This window comes from Leuciscus leuciscus, assembly GCF_965113295.1.
Source record: "Leuciscus leuciscus genome assembly, chromosome: 5".
Lineage (NCBI taxonomy): Eukaryota > Metazoa > Chordata > Actinopteri > Cypriniformes > Leuciscidae > Leuciscus > Leuciscus leuciscus.
In genome coordinates, this window is record NC_138729.1 from 33283445 (window position 1) to 33306635 (window position 23191).

The 23191-nt window shown below is 36.5% G+C and overlaps 1 protein-coding gene across 3 annotated transcripts in view; it reads right to left on the reverse strand.

The window, feature by feature from the left end:
• The window catches only part of camkk1a (calcium/calmodulin-dependent protein kinase kinase 1, alpha a), a 130895-nt gene that overhangs the window by 106428 nt on the left and 1276 nt on the right, over positions 1-23191 (reverse strand). Inside the window, exon 1 of one of the 3 annotated variants that reach the window (XM_082170659.1) lies at positions 18039-18598. The exons of the other annotated variants lie outside the window; for them this stretch is intronic. The gene's annotated coding sequence lies outside the window, so the exon portion shown is untranslated. Of the gene's footprint in view, positions 1-18038; positions 18599-23191 lie in introns of those variants that run through there. 3 annotated transcript variants of the gene reach the window in all.

The following is a 23191-nucleotide window of genomic DNA, read 5'->3' on the forward strand; positions in this document are numbered from 1 at the left end:
GCAACCCCACACATGGCTGGTCTCAGGATGCTTCACTGTTGGTGCGACACTGCACTTATGGTAGTGTTCACCTTTTCTTCTTTCCTTAGGAGGAGACGTTCTTGGCGCTTGCTGGAAACTGTGGGATGTCCTGATGCCTTCATCACTGCAGTTGAACTTCTCTCTTTGAAGTTTTAATGATCCAGTAAATGGTTCTTTCAGGTGTGATATTCTTTGCAGCAATTTCCTTGCATGTGAGGCCATTTTGATGCAAAGCGATGATGGCTGTCTTTCTTTGGAGGTAACCATTGCTAACACAATAACACAATGATTGGAAACACTTCTTTCCGTTTATATCAATCAGCCTGCTCTTATAATCCAATCAGAATAATAGAATGATTTATCTTGACTAATACTTGTTCACACTTTCCTAGCTTATGATACGATTAGAAAAATGATGTTAGCTGGTCATTTTGTGCCAGGGCCCAAAAAAATTATTTACTGCAATTATTTATAATTATTTATTTATAATTATAAAATAATTATTTAATGCAAATGCATCATTTGCATTCTCTGATTACTCTGCACAATCTAGAAGCAATGTGAATCAACAACACCAAAACAACTGAAGAAGCAAACAAAATTTATGTAACTGACAATATCTTTTCACCACAGTACAGTATAATAGTATAAATAATGCTAAAATAACACTGGTGTCAGTCTGGATCTGGATTTCCATATGTCCAGTTATAGTCTAATTTTCAATTCAAAATGTATTAAGTAAACTTCCCTATCACAAATCAAATTGCAATACAATTAAGTTGCAACTGTGTTGCATTCACTCACTTCCATGAACTTCACTAGGCAGTACAAAACATAACATAGAAACAAAATTAAGCTTTTGCCAAAACCATCATCTCACGATAAGAAAATTATCCCTGCAAAGTGAGCACTGCTTCATCATAAAAGTGAATCCAGTCTTGTGTTCTCTCTCTGCATCCAGCTGTCTGCCAAAGCAGGCCAATCCATGCAGATGGGAAATGCAATCTGTTTTAATGGTTCATTTCTAATCACCATATTGGAATAATTTTAGCCAAGGCCTGGTTTACATATTGCCAACATTTGTCATGTTTTTCAAATGAGGTCTAGAACCTGAGCGAGCAGGTTTAATTAGACAACGTCGGTATCTGCCATTCATTATCCTAGACCATTAAATTGACAAGCTCATTAAGGAGCAAATCAACTCATTAATTGTAAAGTTATCTGGATCTAAGAATATATTCACACAAATAATAACACCACTTCACGACTCTTTAAATCCATATTAATAGTTTACAGCATAACAGCATGACTAAGTGATTGGTTATAATAAATAATAAATGCATTGGTTATGATGATGATGAACTAACAATTATCAATACTTCAACAGCATTTAAAAATCTAAAATTAAACTCAAATGCCCTCAAAAATTCACCCTCATCTTGTTCAACTAAACAAAATAATAAATAGGTTGGAAAATAAAGATATTATGAGAATTGTCTGTGATCACTGTCACACTTGGCAGGTTTGGTTTGATTAAATTAAAACTAACTATGGTGCGATTGCTCTGTTAGTGCGGGTTATTTGAATAAGTGTGAGCCCTGGTTCGCACCAAACAAGCGATGGTGCAGTTCGACTGAACTTTGAACGCAACATGGACCAAATACATCTAAACTAACCAAAAACAGGACATGAAATCACAAGATGCGACCCTAAAAAGAATACAATGCTCAAGCATACCTGTTTTTTCTCGACATAATGGCAATGTTGCCCATTACAGTTCAGTGCAGGCGTCGGAACCACTGTCTTTTTTGCAGCAGATAATAGTAAAGGAGGAATTCCAGCTGTTTTGACACCTTTGCATATTTTCTAAGCTCTTCGTGAGTTTTCTGCTGGTAAAAATACCACCGTATGCAACAAGAGCATTTAGCCCAGCACACAGAATTGTTTTGGATGTTCTGTCACACAAAATATACATGTTTTTTGTTTTATTTTGTTTTGTATCTTTAGGTGCGGTGTTAAAAATGGCAGTGTGAATGTTAAGTGAACCAAGACTAAATGTATCATTTCCTTTTTTGGTCCAGGCCAAAAGAACCAAGAGAACCTAACTACAAGTGTGAACCCACCCTTAAACTAGTCAATAGCATGGTCACCTTGTGTCATTCTACAGCAAGCGAGGAATCCACACAACTATTCACGGATGAGGTAACTAATGCAGATTCCCGTTGGATTTTCTAACCATCCTTGTGCAACTCACTGATACTGATAACTCCGAATATAAAATGAGTGGGAATTGGTTTCTCTCTACTCTTCAAACTATATTCTGTCTCCCTGTAGATGCATCTGAAGGCGTGCGTCACTGATGGCTTTCAAGCCATTGCCGATTTGAGTGAGATAAAGGGTATTTGATCTCTTCCATTTTCTTCTAACACTCAAGTGGGTTGGAGTCATCGTCTAAGTATTCCCACAGTGACCACCTCAACACTTCATAGAGAATCAGGCCAGTGCTTCACAGCCATACAGTTTATGACATTTAGAAAGCATGAAAAAAAAAAGAAAAAAAAAAAGCTTGATTAAGAGTTTATAATTTACAAAATAATCATCTTTCCTTTATAGTTTGTAACAATTCATTTGGTTTCTAGCTGCATTAATTACACATCCTGCCAGATCATATGCATCCATCTTAAAATATAAACTGTGTTGCTCAATAATCAGTTTAAAATGGCAATAATTAGATGAATTGCAAATCATTAGTGTTCAATATTTAAAATATATTCTACAGTGGCTTGCAGTGGAGTTCTAAAATAAGGAGGCAAAGTCTTCAGGTTTTTAAATGTGTGTTATGCATTACACTTAGGCCGCGTGTCCACCAAAGCGTTTTTAGCCAGCTGAGAACACTAGGCGCTCTGCTGAAAACACTTAGCTGTGAAAACATATTGGCAGTGCAGCGTTTTTTCAGTTGAGACGGTTTGCTTGTTGTTATGATACGAAATATCTGCGGAAGTGTTACTACGTTGTACTAGCAGAATGTGACAGTTGGTTGGATGTGGTATTTGTCCCGCCCTTCCTCCACTGTGATTGGACGGCTGGGTAAAAAGTGACAGTGATGAGCACTGCATTTTACCCATTTTGAACATTCTTCAACTCTCGGCGACCAGTAAAAAATGCTGAGCGCTCAGCGTTTCAGCGTGAAATAGATGCTCAGCACCTCGTTACGCTCCTGCCGTTTTAAAAACGAGTTGCTCCCATTGAAAACAACTGGAAAAATATGCTAGCCGCGGGGAAAAAACGTTTTGGTGGACATAAGGTTGTAATTTTTTCCTGGTTAAATAAACATTACTTTACATTACAAATACAATTCCATTTTGTATTTTTTCATCAACAATGTAATTAAGTTTCTATTTATTAAAACCAAATATAAATCTCATCAAGTTAGTGTTTTTAAGCATTTTTACTTTTATTCCAAAACAATAAAGGCTGTAACATTTTATTTGAGAACTAATGTTCAGCTATTATTTGTAATAGTAAACTTATCATCAGTCATCAAGCTCTGTAAACACCAGTCAACGACACGAAAATGTATAGCCTATACCTTTAATTTCACCAAGCTGATTGCCCACTAAAACCCTCACTAAAACCACTAAAACCCCAGTCTTCATATTTTCAGGCCATCTCAAATTTGATTTTGATGTGATCACAGTAATATCTAAGTGGCTGAGTTATTTACTTTTAATTAGTCTTCCCATTAACGCCATCATTTTGTTCATTCAGACTGATTCATGAACGCGCACGAAAACAAGAGGAGGGAATTTATCACACAAATCAATCGTATCCAATCATAACCAATCATAGCCAATCATAGCGCGATGGAGGCATTGCCTCCTCTCACGTTACTTTCCCCCATTCATTCTAAATTACACCCCACTACACCCAGCGCACACTTTAGGGGTCTGGTAAAAGTCAATGGGCTCAGGGGAGACAAGAGAGACACGGAGTCCCACTGTAACTTTACCTGCGGGTGTCGCTGTTGGACATTTTGTAATATTTATGTTGTTTTATTTTGCAATATGGATCATTTTCTCGTCCAAATTTTTGAGGAGGCACCGGCTCCCTTGCCTCCTCTAAGAAAACGCTCCTGAATTAGGTCCAATTGTTTAAAATTAGCAAAAATCACTTTTGAATCGATTCACTGCTAACCCAAAGATTCACAGTCATACTTTTTTTGTTGCCAAAAATGCTCCTTCCCTTTCTAAAATGATATTTTTCCATCAGTCAGTGAGCTAAAGGCTGAAGAAAAACACCTGCATTCTTAGACAAGACTCCCTGCCGTCACATCTGTACATCTATGCTATCTATGTCAAAGTTTAGCAGCTTTCCTCAATGCAAAGGTTTGCTCAAAGCTTCCCTCAAAATGTGTTTACAAGCTCCTGCCATCTGTTGAGGAAAGAATTAGTCTCCAGATTGAGGGCTTTGGGGGTTGTTTATTTCCAAACCATGTACTCTAGAGATGTGATTAATTGGTTGGTGAAAACATCTCCCTCTCCATAACTCCTGCGGTGAAGCCTGGCCTGTGTACACATGGTGAGACGACAAAGGCAATTTAAGTAGATTTAATCGGAAGTCTAATAGGAAAGTCACTGAACACTGACCGCTCTAACAGTTTTGAGTACAGAGCACTAAAGTAATGAAGTTTCGACGTTTCATCTGGCCATCTCATTTAGCAGCGAGAAGCAGCTCCCACAGAGAGGCTTGAGTTTCCTCTCTTACCTGTGCTATCTGACACAAAAAAGGTCAAGCTAAATAAAAACTTCACGTGCAGCAAGAAGGATAGAAAAAGATCTGATGTTCAAATTTGTTTATATACGGTAGGGTTCAAAAGTCTTAGACCACAAAAAAAGATACATATTATATTATCAGCAAAACAATTAGAGTGAATGTTGAATTTATTTTTTTATTTTTTTATTAATTAAATTAATTAAAATTAAATGTCTAATTTCTAAAATTATTATTTTACATATTTTCATTTTATAATGTGTTCATTTTTTCTAGGTTCAAATTTTGAGATTTTGAATACAAGATTTTCAGTGTGGTCGTATGACAACACGACTAAAAAGAAATAAGATACAGGGCTTTATGGACCGGAGATGATCTAATGACAGATTTTCACACTGAGCAATAAGAATGGGACATGGGCATGAGCCATCTGCTCCTTCCGTTGCTTCACCTGTCACTGAGCATAACAACAACAAAACAACAGTCCCACAATCTGTAATCACTGTCTCAATCTGCAAATCAATCATGTCTGTGCAGAGAAACCTGAAACCCATGATTCAATCAGTGTACAGGAGGCTCCTGCTGTTAAAAGTACACCGGCAAATGTGTGTATATGACTCTAAATGTATTTCAAAAACAATGAATGAGGATTGTTATGTAATGATGTCTCAAGAATTATGCATTAAATACTATCGCTCAAAAGTCTTGAAAAGTACAAAAAAAATGTTTTTGAAAGAAGTCCCTTATGCTCACCAAGGCTGCATTTATTTGACCAAAAATGATAATATTGTGAAATATTATCACAATTTAAATTAACTGTATTCTATAATACTATATTTTTAAAAATGTAATGTATTCCTGTGACGGCAAAGCTGAATCATTCCTTCAGTCTTCAGTGTCACAAGATCCTTCTTCAGAAATCATTCGAATATGCTGACTTCGTGTCAAGAAACATTTCTTTATATCAATGTTGAAAGCAGTTGTGCTGCTGAATATTTTTGTGGAAAGTGAGATAGAAAAAAAAAAATCATGATTCTTTAATAAATAAAAAAGTAAATTTAAAAAACAGTATTTATTAGAATTGTTTAATCTTATGTAAAAATTTAGTAGTCTTTGCTGTCTACTGATCAATGTAATGCTGAATAAAAGTATTATTTCTTTAAAAAAAAATTTTAAAAAAAATGACTAACTCCAAACTTTTGAATTGTAGTGTGAATATTCTGAATTTCATATGTTACTTCCAGTACTTGAATTTGATTGGCTGAGTGCTCATATACAGCCCAACAGCACTCATCAGTGTTTGCAGGTTCCAGACAGACTGTCTAGTTGTAACAAGTATGTTCTGTTTTGTTTTTGTTTTCACTGTGTTCTGTTCCTGTTTTGCCTGCCTGAGTTCCTAGTTAGTTTCCCTGGCTGTTAATCAGTTTCTGTTCCCCTTGATTACACTTCCCATGTTTTTCAGAGTATCATTCTGTTCCTTTATCCAGTATCGCCAGTGTTTAATGGTTGGGTTCACATTTATCTCCCGAGTAACTGTTATAGTTCCCTATTCCTTTAGTCATGCGCTTTATTATACACCCAGCGATCGTGACACCAGTCTGAGGTGGAGAATTTGTGATACTTACTGCAGGTTACATTATGGTGACAAGTGACTCCCTGCATTTGAATATGGCTACTTACATTCATACTATATAGTAGGCAAAAAACAGTACAGTATGTGAGCTGAGTATATGTCCAAATTCATTAGTACATAAAACAGTATAGGTGAAAAGTACCCTTATGTCCTACTACTTCCGGTGAATTTTTTTTTTAAGAGAAACAAAGAAACGGGTTAATAAGTGAAATATAAAAACATGCATTTGAAAAACTAATTTGCTTCATTGACATTCCCTGAAACCTTTAAATACTATTATTTGAATTTTTAACATTGCTTTTACATATTAAAACTGATCTGGCTTATTACTGACTTGACCTCACACTAGTTTTAAAACATTACTTGACACAAAAATGAGGCAACTGAATGTCTCACTCACCCTATCCTATCCTTCCATTCCTTCCATTCCTTCCTCCCTCCCTCCCTCTCTTTTTTTCTCATGCATGCATAATGGTGATAAATATTTGGGGGAATCCTCAGGCTGAGGGATTAGCATTAGCATTGTGTTAAAATCTGAGTGTTTCCACAGACCTCTGATGCTCTCTCTCTCTCTCTCTCTCTCTCTCGCTCTCTCGCTCTCTCTCTCTCTTTAAAGGAAGCTCAGAAGAGCCTGGAGACAGTGACTAGTGGGGCGCAGGGCTGATAGCAGGGTTCTTAACTCCACACACAGACAAAAAATTCACTGCCACTGAACTCTGAAACTGTCTTCTGGCTTGCATCACAAAGAATCTGAAACAAACCCTGCTTTTTGTTTTGATGCACTGTTTTTGCACTACACAGCGCCACCCAGAAATGGTCTTTCTATTATTTTTTTACCTGACAAAGACAGATAGTTTTACACTTAGTAGGTCTATTACGTTTTCACACCTATAGATCGTTTGTTTTGTTCCGAAGCAGTGACTTAATTTGTTACAATGTGGAATTTTCTTCTTGGTTCGGTTCGCTTTTACAAGGCAACCTTTCAAAGCGTACCAAAATGTTTTCATGAAAATCACATGCGAGTAACTGTCCTCTTATTGGTCAGTGTTTCCTCTGAGTCATCCATCAATATAATTGACAGGTTCGCTTATTGCGGCTTTATTTGTAACCGTCAAGACACGCAAACACTATATGAATGTAGCCGTCATTCCCGCTGTTAAATTATATACTACATTCGTATTAATACTGCAGTAAATTCAAATGCGCTCTCTCTCTCTCTCTCTCTCTGGATCTCCCAGTGCTGTTTGGATTACTGTGTCAAGATCATGGTCAAGACACACGCAAACACTATACGAATGTTATAATGCAGCTAGAGCAGGAATCCGCTAGTTCACTTGCTTTTGTCTGGACCAAATACAATGTTGTTGTTTTTTTTGTTTGGTGTTGTTCACTTTCACACTGCCCTTTTTGCAAGTGAACCAAAATTTGTAAACAAAACCACATGTGTGCTAAGGTCATCCGTTCATTGGACAGAAATTCTAACTGTACCAGAGTTCGTTTGGAACCAGACTGAGAACACCTCTTCAGCTGGGTCTCAGTACGGTTGTTTGGTCCATACCCGAGTGCAACTGCTGTATTCACACCTGCCCAAAAGATCCGCACCAAGGGGGGAAACCAACTTGAGTTCGATTCAATCGAACCAAACAAGACAGGTGTGAATACACCTAGATGAAGAGGTGCTCTTTTGGTTTTCAACTGTGATAACTAATGTTCTCACTCACAGAATCAGACACTACTGCTATAGATATATAGAACATTTCCCATTATGAATTGGTCCGTTGGGTCGGATTGCTTTCACACCTCAAGTGAACCGCCTCAGAGTTTGTTTGGAATCGGCCCGCGGTCTCAGAGTGATTGTTTTGGTGCGGATCTGAGGGCGATTGCCATGTTCACATACAGTGTGCCTAAACGAACCAAACCATGGGAGAAAACGCACAAGGTTCCAAAACAAACGCTCAATTGTAAAAGCACACTTAATATGCATTTTTTGTGATCTTAAACTTTCGGAGGTGGTCAGGGGTGGATTCTGACAACCTTTGACAAAGGTGTAAATATTAATGTGTAGAGGGATGCATGATATATCTGTACTATTTACTTTTTTATCAGTATTGGTTGTATATATATATAAGCTGATTTATCTGCATTTACTGTAAATTACCTAAAGTTAATCTTTAAAAAGAGTAATGATTTTACGACATTGTTACATGTAATCTTTATCAAATACCGACGGGCATCCATTTTCTTACTGTAAATTATAATCTTTTATACTACGAGGTTGTTGAATGCTTGAATCTGATTAGTTGACTAATGTTCTAAGGTGTGCAATCATTTTCAGGGAAACGCACGGCTAAATTAGTTCCAGGCAGGTCTTGACCGCATTACAGTTCCATATCACTTCGCCAAATGATTTCAGTTATTTCAAAGGTCCTTACAGCCAACAACAGCAAAATAACCAAATAAATATAGTAAGCAAGAGGTCGAGGATAAAAATGACAAATTATTTACATGTTTTTGCCACAAAAGTAAATTTTATTATGTACGAACATCACGTAATTTCTTTCTCCCGTTCTCTCTCTCACTCAAATGCACACACATACAGTACGGACACACACCCGCACAGAAACGTGTTCTCAGCGCAGCTCTGACGATTTTATCAGTAAAATAGTTTAACAACTTCAAAGCTACAGTTCATGACATTTCTCACTAGTGAGGTAATAACAGCGCTGTTCTTAAAGCAGAAAAACTAACAGTTTCGCTATTAGTAGAGACGCTGCTGCGGAACACTGTTGAGAGATGCACAGATTTAGGTAATTCAAACATACTTAATCTCTCTCCCTCTAATAACTATTAATAACTGAGCGCATTTACACAAGAGCGCAGGACTACTTTCTTATGCGTCTTATCCCACGCCTCCGTTGCTAATTCCAAAACAACGTGTATTACCCAAGCGGCAACATTCTGATCTGAAAAATGAAGCCTACCCGGAAGTGCGAAAAACTGCAATACATCGAAAATCCGCTAGGGCGAGGTCCCAAAAGGGAGCAAATGTCCATAGCCCCCATGTTAAAATGTCTGTTTTCACAGTATAAATTCATGTTTTTACAGGTTGGTCCCATGGACTTTTATTGTATTTTTCGATAGGTTCCGAGTGCCTGACAACCATGAGGGCTGTGAATTTTTTTCTAACTCGTTAGTTTAGATCGTATTTAGATATAAAATGTATGACAATAAGGGCGTGGTTAACTTTGATTGACAGCTTGATTGACAGCTGACAAGGCAGCGCCACGGAGAATGACAACATAAGAAGTGCCATTTTTTAATACAGTTGACATATAATACTACTGTTTCTGTATCATGAAATGTAGTTTTAAGAGTTTTTCAGGCGAGAATGTAGTTGTTTAAAGCTCAAATCTGTGGTTTATTTATAAAGATTTATGAAAATTGTATCCAGTTGTGAGATCCAGCGATGACCGGGCGCTCGGCGTTCATGTACCCCGCCTGGAACAGCCTTTCCTCGGCTAGTCGTTCTGACGTTTGCCGCTGACTCTGACGTCTCTGTAGTGGTTAAAAATGAGATATAATTCGTCTTGTGTATATCTAACGGGCGATTTTTGGTCTTGTAAATCTATAATTTGTTCCCTGGCCAATCGGTTTGGCTGAGGGGAAGTTTCATAAGTTTATAAGCTATTTAACTTTACCATTAGACTAGATCGAGCGCTGACTTTGTATGTCTGACAGAATTGTTTGCTTTATTTGTATAGCTTCTTGTACCTTTTACTTATACTTTTATAATAGCTAATATTGATAAAACTGAAATTTAACAAAAAGAGACTGGGTTGAGTTTTGTCATTTAAAATTTTAATACAACAAAGATGATCTGTAATGTTGTTTACTGCAACATCTGTTGTTTAGTACAAATGCACATAATTGCCTGGACCATATTAAAATGTTTAATATTTTTATATTATATTTAAAACGAAAAGAGGCAGGTTTGTGTTTTATATTTTGTTTGTTTTTTTATAAATAGGCAAACGTTTTGTGCAGTGAATATAATCAATACGCGTTGCCTGAACCACATTTGTGTGGCTATAATGTTTAACATTTCTTTAAATGAAAACGAAAAGAGTTAGTATGGTGTTTTATAACATATTTCGTTGCCTAAATATACACAGAGATAACCGAAGTAGCAGAGCGAGCGAGTGACGCGCGTTGCGTCAGAAGGTGGGCGGGGTCAATGGCGATTCTAGGGGGTGGCCTGGGGTGGCCGGGGCCACCCCTGAAAGCTCATTGGCCACCCCTGTGGCCACCCCAGATCTGATAGGTAGGTCAAGTTCGTCAACACAAGAAACGAGAAATGTTGTCAATCAGTGATGACAGCTGATCAACTGATTTAGGGCCAGTTTCACATTTTTAACTAACACAGTATCGGTCGTACTGAGACTGTGAGAGCTGATTTCTGCTCAGCTGACGTTTGGCCATGCAGGTCAGATGACCCATGAGATAAGAGCACGCGCGCTGCACGGTGCACCTGCTGCTGCTGGTCCGTGAAACAAGAGGACGGTCACACAGTTGCAACAATACAACAACGATAAAAACGCTGGAATCAGTCGATTGAGAGGTATGGTCGGGACCCAACGCAACAGAGTGCGGCACTGGAATATAGATCTGATGGCCGAGTGCGGGCGCGGGCGGTAATGCACTCGTGTGTCGATTCGCGGGAGTCGGGACTCCCGCAAAATAGAATTATCTATAAATTGAACAAATAAAAACGAATAAATTGTCATTCATCTGTTGCACAAAAGCAACAAGAACAACTAAAACAAAATAGAAACGATTTACAGGCCAGAGTCTCTATTTATAACATGTTTGCAGCGTTGAACAATGTAACCAATCACAGACATATGTGTTGATTTCTTGAACGCAATGGCCAATCAGATGCAATTAAGATAGAATTCCCTCACCACTCAAAATGGACTTTTTGTTCAGTGCTGAATTCTGCATACTGGCAAATCATCTATTATATCAAACAAAGTGTAGATAATATGAAAGATTAATTATGCAGCCAGTTTCATTGATAATAACAGAGATTTGTGAGATGGCGATGAACTGAGATGTCAGCTTTTTAGGAATTATTAAGTGAGAAATCCGTCCCGCGCAGGTCTCTAATGTAGACTTTAAAAACAAACCACTAACATTATATTTACATTAACAGTAGCCTAGGCTGCAATCTAGTGTATGTAAACCTTTTTGCAGATAAACACAAATGCATTTTTGGACAAGTTAATGGCCAATGAGTCATATCCCCCACTATGGCAATTAATAACAGACTATAGTAAACACATTTCCTAAATAGGCCTGTGACTGTATCTTACATTTTATGAAATAGTACCATTATTTAAAAATAAAGTTTGCACTTTGTTACTATTATTAAAATCCTCTATTGTTCATAAGAGTTTAAAGGTTTACATAACATTACTTTATAGTATATATGGCCACCCCACTCTAGTTTTGTGTCCCATCTTGGCCACCCCAGTAAAAATGTCCTGGATACGCCACGGGGTTAGGATTTCCCAAGATTTCCCAAGATGGCGCCGCCCATACCCCCCATAAACGGCTTCAAACCCGTTCTTCAGAAAGTTTATGGGTGACGTCACAGACGCTTTGTCCATATTTTTTACAGTCTGTGGTATTACCACCTTGGGTGTGCATTATTTTCTAATAATTCAACAGACCGTCATCAATTATTTTTTACGTGATGCATAAATTCAGCATTTAAAGAGATTTATTTTAGTTTTTAATGTTTTCTCTTTTCTTCACTTCTAATCGCTATAAGCATCCTTTAAGCAGCGGTCACACCAGTATTTGAGTACGCAACATTTCTTTGGACACTACAACGGTCATGTTATATGACATTTTTTAAAGACATAAATTCAACATAATACAAATAGAATAAATCAACTTAAGTTCACTTTCTTGTAATGCAGCAAAGTTTGTGTTCTTTTAATTCAGCTGTTACGTCATGATGTAAAGTTCTGTTGGTCACATGTCTTCATGTGATATGAAATTGCTGGTCACTCGCAACTTTGGATCACAGCTAAATTCACTTGAGCTTGTGTTTGGTCTCCTGCATTCACATACGTAAGAGTGGAAGTCAACAGAACAAAAAAATGAAGTGTGACTGGCCAATTTCTATCTAAAACAAGCAATAGATAGATATTATTTTACCTGACAAAATTATGAAAAGCCTTGTGAATCATCCCCCAATGCTTTTAAACTCTGGTAAATGAGGTAACATTATGTTAGCACAGCCTCTGATGCATTATGTGCCATTTTAAATTTTGCACAGGTAAGTGGAGATAAATACAATCCAGCAAAGTAACATTCAGATGTTATCCAGACATGGAATGCTAATGCCAGGTGTAAAGGGGCCATAGACAGACAATGTGATTGTGCCCTTTGACACACTCAGCAGGGGGCAGGAACACAAACTGTATATCTGTGACCTTTTCAAGGGCATGAGATACAATCTCACCGCAAACTGATAAGCACCAGGTTGAATAAGCTCTGGCTCTGCCGTGCAGGTACAATTACAGACTGATTTTACATGAATGCTTGGGGAGGTTTACATATCCTTGTAGCTATAGGGTTGCCAACTTCAGAAAAGAAAAATACGGGACAATTGTGGTTCTTTACAGGAAAATAAGGGACACTCAAAATATTTGTACTGTATCACACAGTGTCATTTCAGGTTTGTATGCGTTTAAAAGGTTCTCAGACTAGGGGTGTGCAAAGCAGCCGGTATTTGTATCTGTATTTGTATTTGTTGAGAGAGGAAAAGTATTTGTATTTGTATTTGTATTCGAGTAAATTTCAAAATAGGTGTAAAAATCCATTTTTTTTTGCGTTACACTTCTAATTTACGTTATAGTGTAAGTATTCTTTAATTATATATCAATTATAATAATTATGGATATGCAATATTGGTTGATGTTTTTCCATAAATCCAGCAATGAACATGTAACAAGGAACGTCATTGAAAAGAAAATAACATAACAGCCATTACCTACGTTAATGTTACTCTGTCAACAGCATATTGTCTAAATTACCAAGCTAACAGAGCTACTAGTGTTGTCACGGTGCCAAAATTTCAGTATTCGGTACCAATACCTGTGAACATCCACGGTTCTCGGTAACAATTTCGGTAAAGCTTAATTTAGATTAAATTTACATATATTAAAGTTTATATCACGGTTACAAAGATGGAAACTGTAGTATTAAAAACACTACATTAATATTACATTTGTTAGATAACAATAGATAAAATGACCTAACAATAAACAATAGTTAGGCTATATACTGTCGCAATTATTCTCCTTGGGGTTCATTTAAAAATACATTTTTAAAATCAAAAGTTAACATTATTTATGTTAACATTATTTAATGCACAATGAATGAAGTGAACAAACATGACCAATCAAGTGTTTGTATTAAATAACATTCACAAACATTAATGTTGTAAAAATATATTGTTCACTCAATGTGTTGATGTTAGATGCGCATTAAGTAATGTTAATGAATGGTATCTTATTGTAGTGTTACCAAACAGGAGATAAAACATGTTTTATTTGACTTGACTGTACTTATATTTAATCCAAAACTGCATTCATATTTAATTTTAAAAGAGCTTTTTAAACCTGCTAAGAGTTATCCAGCCAAGAATAAGCCTAGAACTGCTTTTCTGACGGACTGATATTAATGACAAAATGACGGCTTTTTTATTTCATTTCTCATCTCCATAAATATATCTAAAGCTAATGCAAGGGCTAGAAATCAATTAATTCTTTGCTGATACTTCGTAATCATGAAGAGCGCAGTTCGCACGCTTTCTCCTTTCCACAAGCGCTTGCCCTCCCGTGGCGTCTGTCGTTGCTATGCAGCGCGCTTGCCGCGCGCCTACATTTGAAATCTGCACGCGCAAAAAACGCGCTATGTGAACTACCCCTTATGACAACGTGACATTAGCCTAATCCAAAATATTTCAGCCACCACATCAGCAGCACCGCCGGTCGCCATGTCTCATGAGGAAACGTAGCTTTTTGATATAAAGTTTTTCTTGTTCCCGAATACAAATATTTTTAAAAGTATTTGTTCGAAATAAGTATTCGTAAAAAACACATTATTTGTGCTTTCCGAATACCGTATTCGGGTTCGGCTCCACCCCTATCTCAGACAAACACTTTTTTTTTTTTTTGCTTAACCTATTTATGTACAATTTAATTTTAAAACAAATTTTAAGGTCATACAAAAAAAAAAAGTCACATTAAACACAAACCATAGTTGAAAATAATAGCATGTATCTGAAATAGAAAGCTTTTGTAACATTATACACATTTGAAAAAAATTAAAGACAGTAATAGCCTACTTTTATTCAGCAAGGATGCATTAAATTGATCAAAAGTGACAGTAAAGATATTTATAATGTTACAAAAGCTTTTTTATTTCAGATAAATCTTCTTTGAACTTTCTATTCATCAAAGATGAATTAAAAAAAAAAAAAACATTAATAATAATCAGAAATGTTTCTTGAGCAGCAAATCACATCATCATATTATTCCCTCAGGTAGATTTCATGTTTTCTTGCGTGGCTGGATGGATGTTGGACTCATGAACAATAAATCACGTTGTTTGAATTCACCAAAACTCATTTGCCGAAATCAAAAAGCGGACAGTGAAAGGGATTTGCCGTTAGCGCGAGTCTGGATCGAACCGGGAGTATGAAGGTAAAAGAGTAGCAAAACTCGAGAGCACGTAGATGTGAAATTCATAGAAGTACGAATATTTATTGTACAAGTTCTCAAACTCACATCTACGTGTTCTCGAGTTTTGCAACTCTTTTACCTTCATAGGGAGCGACCAGACAGCAGAGGATTCTGTTCGCAAATCAAACAATGATTTGTCCCAAAAGAATGATTAATTCTCAATGTAGAGGTTGGGCTGTGGCCAATATACAGGACGTCCCGGCTAATAAGGGACAGTTGGCAACCCTACTTGTAGCTTTGCATTGCACAATCAAGATAGAAACATGGGAATAGGTGGGAAAAAACTAATTTAAGAAAGCAGAAAGAATAGTTAGCTTATCTTTCAATCTTTCCAAAGAATATACAAACAAGCCTTATATGAAAGCAAAATACAGGAAAGTCATGGACAATTAGACACAGGCAGACTGAGAGAATAATCACAAATGTGATTTGCTGCTCAAGACACATGCTGCAGTTGATGAGACCTGTCCTAGATGACTGCTTTATTCTCATGTGTATACTGGGGAAACACACTCAAGCATCACTAAACCAAATACAGTGGAACAAACCTCTGGGTTTCTGGAATACCTTATTCCACAGAAGAGCCAGTTCACACTGTTTTGACAGTATAAGGACTGACTAAAAACAGGATATCGTCTCAACTGTTTTATAATATTAATAGTATATATATATATATATATATATATATATATATATATATATTATTCTCGTAACTAATAGCCAATAGATCTGAATGATTAATTGGCTATTATACAAGAGAGATCTGAAACGGTTTACTGCACATATTTCATTGTGACATTACAATCAACAGTAACAGCAACTTGCAGTGCTCTTAAAGGAATAGTATTCATCTTAATGGGTCAAATCTTTGCCATAATATATTTTGTTATTCCTTTGAAGTAGTGCTAGATGATGGTAAAAGTTATCTAAATCTTAAAATGGGTAAAAACATTTAAATATCAAATACCAGGCAATTGAAAAGATATAGAACCTTACATAACAGGATGGATAACAAAAATAATGGTTCATTCATTAAATATAGCTGTTTTGTACTGCATTGTATTGTATTGTATTGTATTGTATTTTGCACCACTAAATGACCAATCAAAAGTCAGAATTGAAATTACGCATTTTATAATCCTAAAAAGGCGTTCCATTATGTAAGTTCTACATTGTCAGGACATTTAGTTGTACAAAAGGAAATTATGATGTACATTTTTCAAATACAATGTCAGAAACCCACGCATAAATCCTGGTCTTATACTGAACACTCATGGTGGAATTGCTAGGGATAAGAGGGACGTGTATGACTGAGGCATGCCATATAGGCTGCATCACTGGAGTTCTGATGCAGATCCCCGTGATGACAAAAGACCCCTGTCTTTATCTCAATACACAGAGAGATCACAAAGCCTGCAGAATTAAGTCAAGGATTACAAAGGATGCATGATGTGGAGTCTGTAAGCAGACTAATTCACCTCACAAATGCACAGTAATCTCGACTTTCATCAAAAGATGACAACGGCAGGAATAAAAGACTTATGCTTCAGTACGTGCGCAATCACACAATTCTTGTTTATACAAAATACCAGGGTGGTGATTGCAAGCTTTGTTCTAGTTCACTGCTGATCAGAATAAAACCTTGCTAGAAATAATGTGCAGAGCTGGAATCTAAACAGCAAAATCTAGCAAAACAAATGGCTCTCACAAGCATGCTGAACATGAAAATTTGATTAAGTCAAACAGGCGTCATGTTGCATTATGCAGGATCTGAATTAATTTCATATGGGTCTATATTAAAGGGGTGGTTGATTATGATTTCACTTTTCTAACTTTAGTTAGTGTGTAATGTTGTGCATAAACAACATCTGCAAATTTACGACGCTCAAAGTTCAAAGCAAAGGGAGATATTTGCTTTTAAAAAAATTGTTTTTTAAGGACTACAACAAACGGTTGGTAGGGACTAGATGTCATTCCTCCTGGGTTAGTGACATCACTTAACCCTAAAATTTACATAAACCCCGCCCCTGGAACACGATTTATAGATTATCAAGACAGAATATGAATTAAATTAAATAAATTCATCAACTAACCACTCAGAAATATCCTGTTGCTTCTATGCTGTCACTTCTTGAGTCTCTCCATTTTTGTCTGAATCCGGTTTGAACATAAAAGGCTAAACGTTTTAGACATTTTCAGTGCATGTCAGAGTAAGGTAAAAGGACACAAGCTGTTCTAGCTCCGCCCCCTGTGCCGGGAGCAGCAGCTCATTTGCATTTAAAGGGACAGACACAAAAACTGTGTGTTTTTGCTCACTCTCAAACAGTGGCAATTTGAACATGCTATATAAAAATATCTGTGGGGTATTTTGAAATAAAACTTCACATACACACTCTGGGGACATCAGAAACTTATTTTACATCTTTGTGAAAAGGGCATTATACCACCCCTTTAAACTGTAATAGGATAATGGTAAAACTTTACAATAAAGTTCAGTTTGTTAACATTAGTGTATTCATTATGTATCATATACAATGAACAGCAATTGTTTACAGAAACTATTACTCCAGGTTATCGTTAATTCAGAAACGTTCTATTGTTAATTCATGTTCTTTCATAATACATTATCCAATGTTAATTTATACATGTAGAAAATGACAATAACAATCAAAAATGCTTTAAAAATAGCATTCACTGTTAGTTCATGCAACCTAATCTTATTATAAAATGTTAGCAAGATAATTTCAATGTTTATTTGGGTTTGTAATGTCTTAAAATGTCCCAACTACACTTACTTTCAAAGGTTTGTTCTCTTGTTTTTCACGCAGCCTCTTCAAATTTCTTGCCTCCTGACACGTTGTTACACTCCAGTTCTCTGTGCTTCTCTCCCACCCTCCGAAATATGTGACAGGAGCACAACAAAGGTCCTCATCAACTCTCTTTTTGTGCCCCCGTACCACCCTCTCACGCGTCTCTCTGATTGTCTCTCAAGTCTCTGACAGTAGTAAACACTATGGCTTCGCTCACTCACGCTCCACTAGCAGAAAGAGGAACTAGAGGTGAGATGTGTGCGTGTGTGTTTGTGTATGCACAGAGGAGGAGGAGTGCTACGCTACAGCACAGTATTCTCCAGTGTCTTTTATTGCTGAATCAGTGTTAACCCAAAGCAGAGGTGACATTGCTGCATTTCCCCCCTGGCAATGAGACAAGTCTGCACACAACACTGCTCCATATTGTGTTGTCCTCTGAAGTCAACATGTAAAAAAACAAAACACTTTCATTACACGATTTGCTGGTCCTCATTTTAAAGTCACAATGCATCAGAAGACGTAGCAAGGTATTTCTCGATTGTGATGTACATCTGAGTAAAAACGATTATCGAAAAAGAAAAAAATTTGGGGCAGTGACTTGCTTCTGTCTGTTGATTGTCGATTGAAAGGAGGCAGATCTGAATACGAGCTTGAGGTCAAATTTAAAGGGTTAGTTCACCCCAAAATGTTCAATTCTGTCATTAATTACCCTTATGTTGTTCCGAACCCATTAGACTTTCGTTCATCTTCAGAACACAAATGAAGATTTTTTTTATGAAATCTGAGAGCTTTCTGTCCCTCCATTGACAGTCTACGTAACTACGGGCAATTCCACAGTTTCTGTCCACAAGGAGTGTAATGAACAATATAGATTGAATAATACCCAGTTGTTGTCATTTTTTTTTTTTTTTTTTACTATTTTGTTAAAGATAGATGTAAGAAATAATAAAGTTACTTTTATCCCACTAAGCCTTGGAATTATCGTGTAATGAGACTTTATTTTATTTCCGTCCCCACAAATTGCGGATGTCGTGGTGGGACATTCAGTGCATCTGGATTTTTCCTAAGTCATTTCTTTCATTTCCTTTAATAAAATCCTGAATTTTGGCGCATAACATTTATTTTGGTGTGTCTTCTACAAAATACTAGTACTAACACTGAAAGTATAATTCCCTTAATCCACCACGATGCAATGGAAACATTTACTAACGTTCGTTACACTTTCTGTCCAAGCAGTTACGCACGTTAAACTATGATTCTAAAGGAAGCAGAGATATAATTTTTCCATGTAATTCTATAAGTAGAAAAACGATAAAAACATCTTGTGTGGGTTAAATTCTCATATGCGTTGCTACATGATAAATTGTTAATAAATCGGGATAAAACGGGGGCCGAGATTTTCTGTCCAAAAATCATAACGCTCGTATAGGCCTACATTTTATTCTGCCGCTGAATTTCCATCTCCTAATGTCTCAACGGTTCTCATGTCAGAAATAAGATTGTCTAGGTCACGGTCGCTCTGCGTGGAAGGAAGAGTTAACAGGATTTCACGGATTTCGACGAATGTGGGTAAGTTTGTGGATTCTGTCCAAAAGTTTACGAACGTTAAAATGATACGAACGTGGTAAACTTTAGTTAAGTAAACATTAAATAGGATCATTGTGGTGAGAAAGGATAAAAGAGTGTTCGAGTCGGATGATTGCGAGTGGTTTCGGACCGAAAGCGTCGTGTTCATCGTGAAAGAGCATGCATGAATGGTGGTTTTACATTTTGACAGATTCTGCACAAATTTTCAGTCTGTCCAACTTCGAACGTTGTTTTCTGCGTATTTTTTACTCATCCTCAACTGCCTTCCATTTACTTCTGCAGTAAATTAATTGTCCTTTAGTTAACAAATATTCAGGGTTACTTTGCATAAAGAGTTATTGGTGCTCTATTCAGCAGAATTACTCATTTTATCTGCCCACGTTACAAATGTTATTTCATTCACGATGTATGATCTTTAAATTTGATAGTTTGATAACAGGTTATTTTAATGTGTTATGAACTTGTTCTATTCTCTGCCAGTTTTCATGAAATGGTATTATTTTGTGTTACAGAGGCAATCTTGCCGGATTGTTTAATTTTTTCCGTCCACGTTACGCACGTTATAACTGCACACTTGTAGGAGTTCCTTTGTCTTCTACATTTGGCAAATAAATTTGAAAAATATACCTGTGGTATTTTTTTGTACTTTTGCTGGCTTTCAGTTTATGAACATACCAGACTCAAAAATGCACCTTTAAGTTTATAGAACAGATAATATTAGATGGCCACCCTGCCTGCATGGAAGTCCTATTACCAGTTTTGTGAACCATACACAACGCATGACTCATAACTATACCAAATTAGGAACAAAGCAAAACATGAACTGGGATTCAACCAGAATTTTATTAAGATGAATTAGATAAAGTACACTTTCTGCTTGAACTTACACTGTTTTTCTGTCCATGTTACATATGTTATGTTAAATATTACATCAACTCAACTTTGATCAAAGTTTACTAGTTTACCATTGCCAGATTTATCCTGCCTTTCACACAGCTGTACCCCAGGTTTTCTCAGGATGTTAACCTGAGGACAATGGCTTTCTCCATGAAGATTGATTTTGCAGGCTGTTTGTCCTTGCAGTTAGGCCTAAACTGGAATCGCCCAACTACCAATTTGACACTTCAAAAAGTTAATAAAAAGATCGTAAAACGAATCCATATGAATCAAGAGGTTTAGTCCAAATTTTCTGAAGAGACAGTATCGCTTTATATGATGAAGAGATTGAACTTAGTCTTTTATTCACAATAAACATTCATCAAGAACCAATGAGTTCATTCTCATGTGTTACGCAGAACATTTGAGCTTCAGCAAGAACCAATGATGTTCATAGTGAACTATCCCTTTAAGAACGGGCCGGGGTTTAAGTGGACTAAATAATTGGAAAGGACTAAATGATATGACACATCACCTGAAAATCAAGTTCTGACATTTTGATTGAAAATGACAAGTTTAAAAAAAAAATTAAACATGCATAGATGTTGTACACAATAAGATCAATAACATTTAATAAACAACAATTTTCATTTCATGCTGACTTTAAAGACTACAAAGTAAATTTTTATCCAAATCATATCAATTCTTTTAAAACTGACATAATTGAGGTGGGCTTTTGGATCTTAATCAATAAGGCATTGTTTTAGCAGACACATGTTCAGGTCTGGCTACATTCAAGTATGTAACGCCCACTTTCTTCAATCCACTGCATTCCAGATAAAATCAAGTCCCTCCCTACATTTTTTTTCTCATTGAACATCCTGCTTCACACAGAAATGCTTTGTAATGCAAGATTCATTCCCCTCACAAAATCCTAGAATATTGCATTACAGTTGTTTTTTTCTTAACCATGAAAATATATGTATTTTAAATTGCATATCACATAATATAACTGAAGTTAAAATGGTCAAATTAAACCTTTCATGTTCTTTGTGTTTTCAGTCCTCCTTTGGTTAGCAATTTAACAGCTTACTACATTAGCATTAAGCTAACGGGAAAAGCACTTTTAATCAGAACAATAAAGTTAAAATTATTGAAATAAAAAAGGGTCGCAATAGCATTTTTAACGTCGACATTACTGTAACTGAGAGGGCAATGGGTTTTTCATCTCTGATCAGCCTATAAACACAACTTTCAGCCTCATGATAAAAGGCGGTGTAGTGCTGACGTTGTGACAAAATTAAGTACAAAATGAATCTGTCATTGTTGTAGTCATATTTAGTAAGAATTATGGTGTCATATATAATATTCATATAGCTGTCTGCAAGACACTGTTCTGAAAGAGCTAGTAAAATATTCACAAAAAGACTACCACAAACTGTCTTGCACTCACAGCTCAACTCTATCGTTGGTTAGCATATATCTGACAACATAGCCTACTGACTGACAGATCAGTCTGATTCTTGCTTGCATTTTAATAAAGGCTGATTATGCGTTATCAGTTTAACAAACTCACAGAGACACAGGAAGCTCACTGCATCTTCTCTCACACTCACCAGGAGCGACTGAGCACTGCTGAAGTGCCGCCAATAGATGTATAACCTCAGAATTATTCACTCACATTCAGCTCTCAGCAGCCCCTGCGACTGGCTGGCTTTGGTGCACTAAAAATGATAAATACTGGATCTATCAGCTTACATTTGGAGAACAGCCACCTAATTGGCAATTAAAGCAGATAAGAAATGTCTGTTGTACTCTACACTCAGTATAGAGATAGAGCTATTCAGTAAGACCAGTAAAGCAGCTGTATTTAAACACATTGTTCTATTCCCCTGCATGTTTCATGGCATTCCTGGTTGGCGAAACTGAGAAATCCTTCAAGCACAGTAGAATCAATACAGTCAATGAGGATTAGATTTACAGAGGCAGAAGGGACAGCAATCTGGTGTGTGTTACAGAACCAATCCAACAGGTCAATGGCATGTAATGTATAGGCCTACTAGTATTGTTTTATAGTCCCAAATAATTCAGACCAAACCCTATCTTACATAATCTGTGCTGAATTTAGTATTACGGTATTTCATATACCCTTCTATACAAGTGACATAAATCAGGGTGCTGTAAAAAAAAAAAAAAAGAAACATCGGTTTGCACACACAAAGACGTAATGGGGGTTTTCACATTATATAATTATACGTAATAAAAAAATTATGTTTTTTTTATTTTTATTTAAATCAGTCATCATCCACTATGCTAGAAAAAAAGAAGCTAAAAACAGCATAAGCTGGTTGGCTGGTCTTGGGTGGTTCAAGCCTGGTCATTGCTGGTTTAGCAGGCTCATTTTGGACACTTATTTAGCTGGTCAGACTGGAAAAACTACTTGACAAGCTTAAACCAACCAGAATTAAACCAGAATAGGACCGGACAGGGATGTAACAGGTATTAAAAATACATTCAGTCTGAATTTACCTGTAATAAAATCAGCAATGTGCTGCAGGCATCCCTTGACTCCCCTCATTTTCTTTCTGAATTGATTGCAGTCTTGTTTTATGGTGGCTGGAGATTTTTCTTTACAGAAAAAAATTCTCTTCATCCTCCCCATAGAAATCAATAAC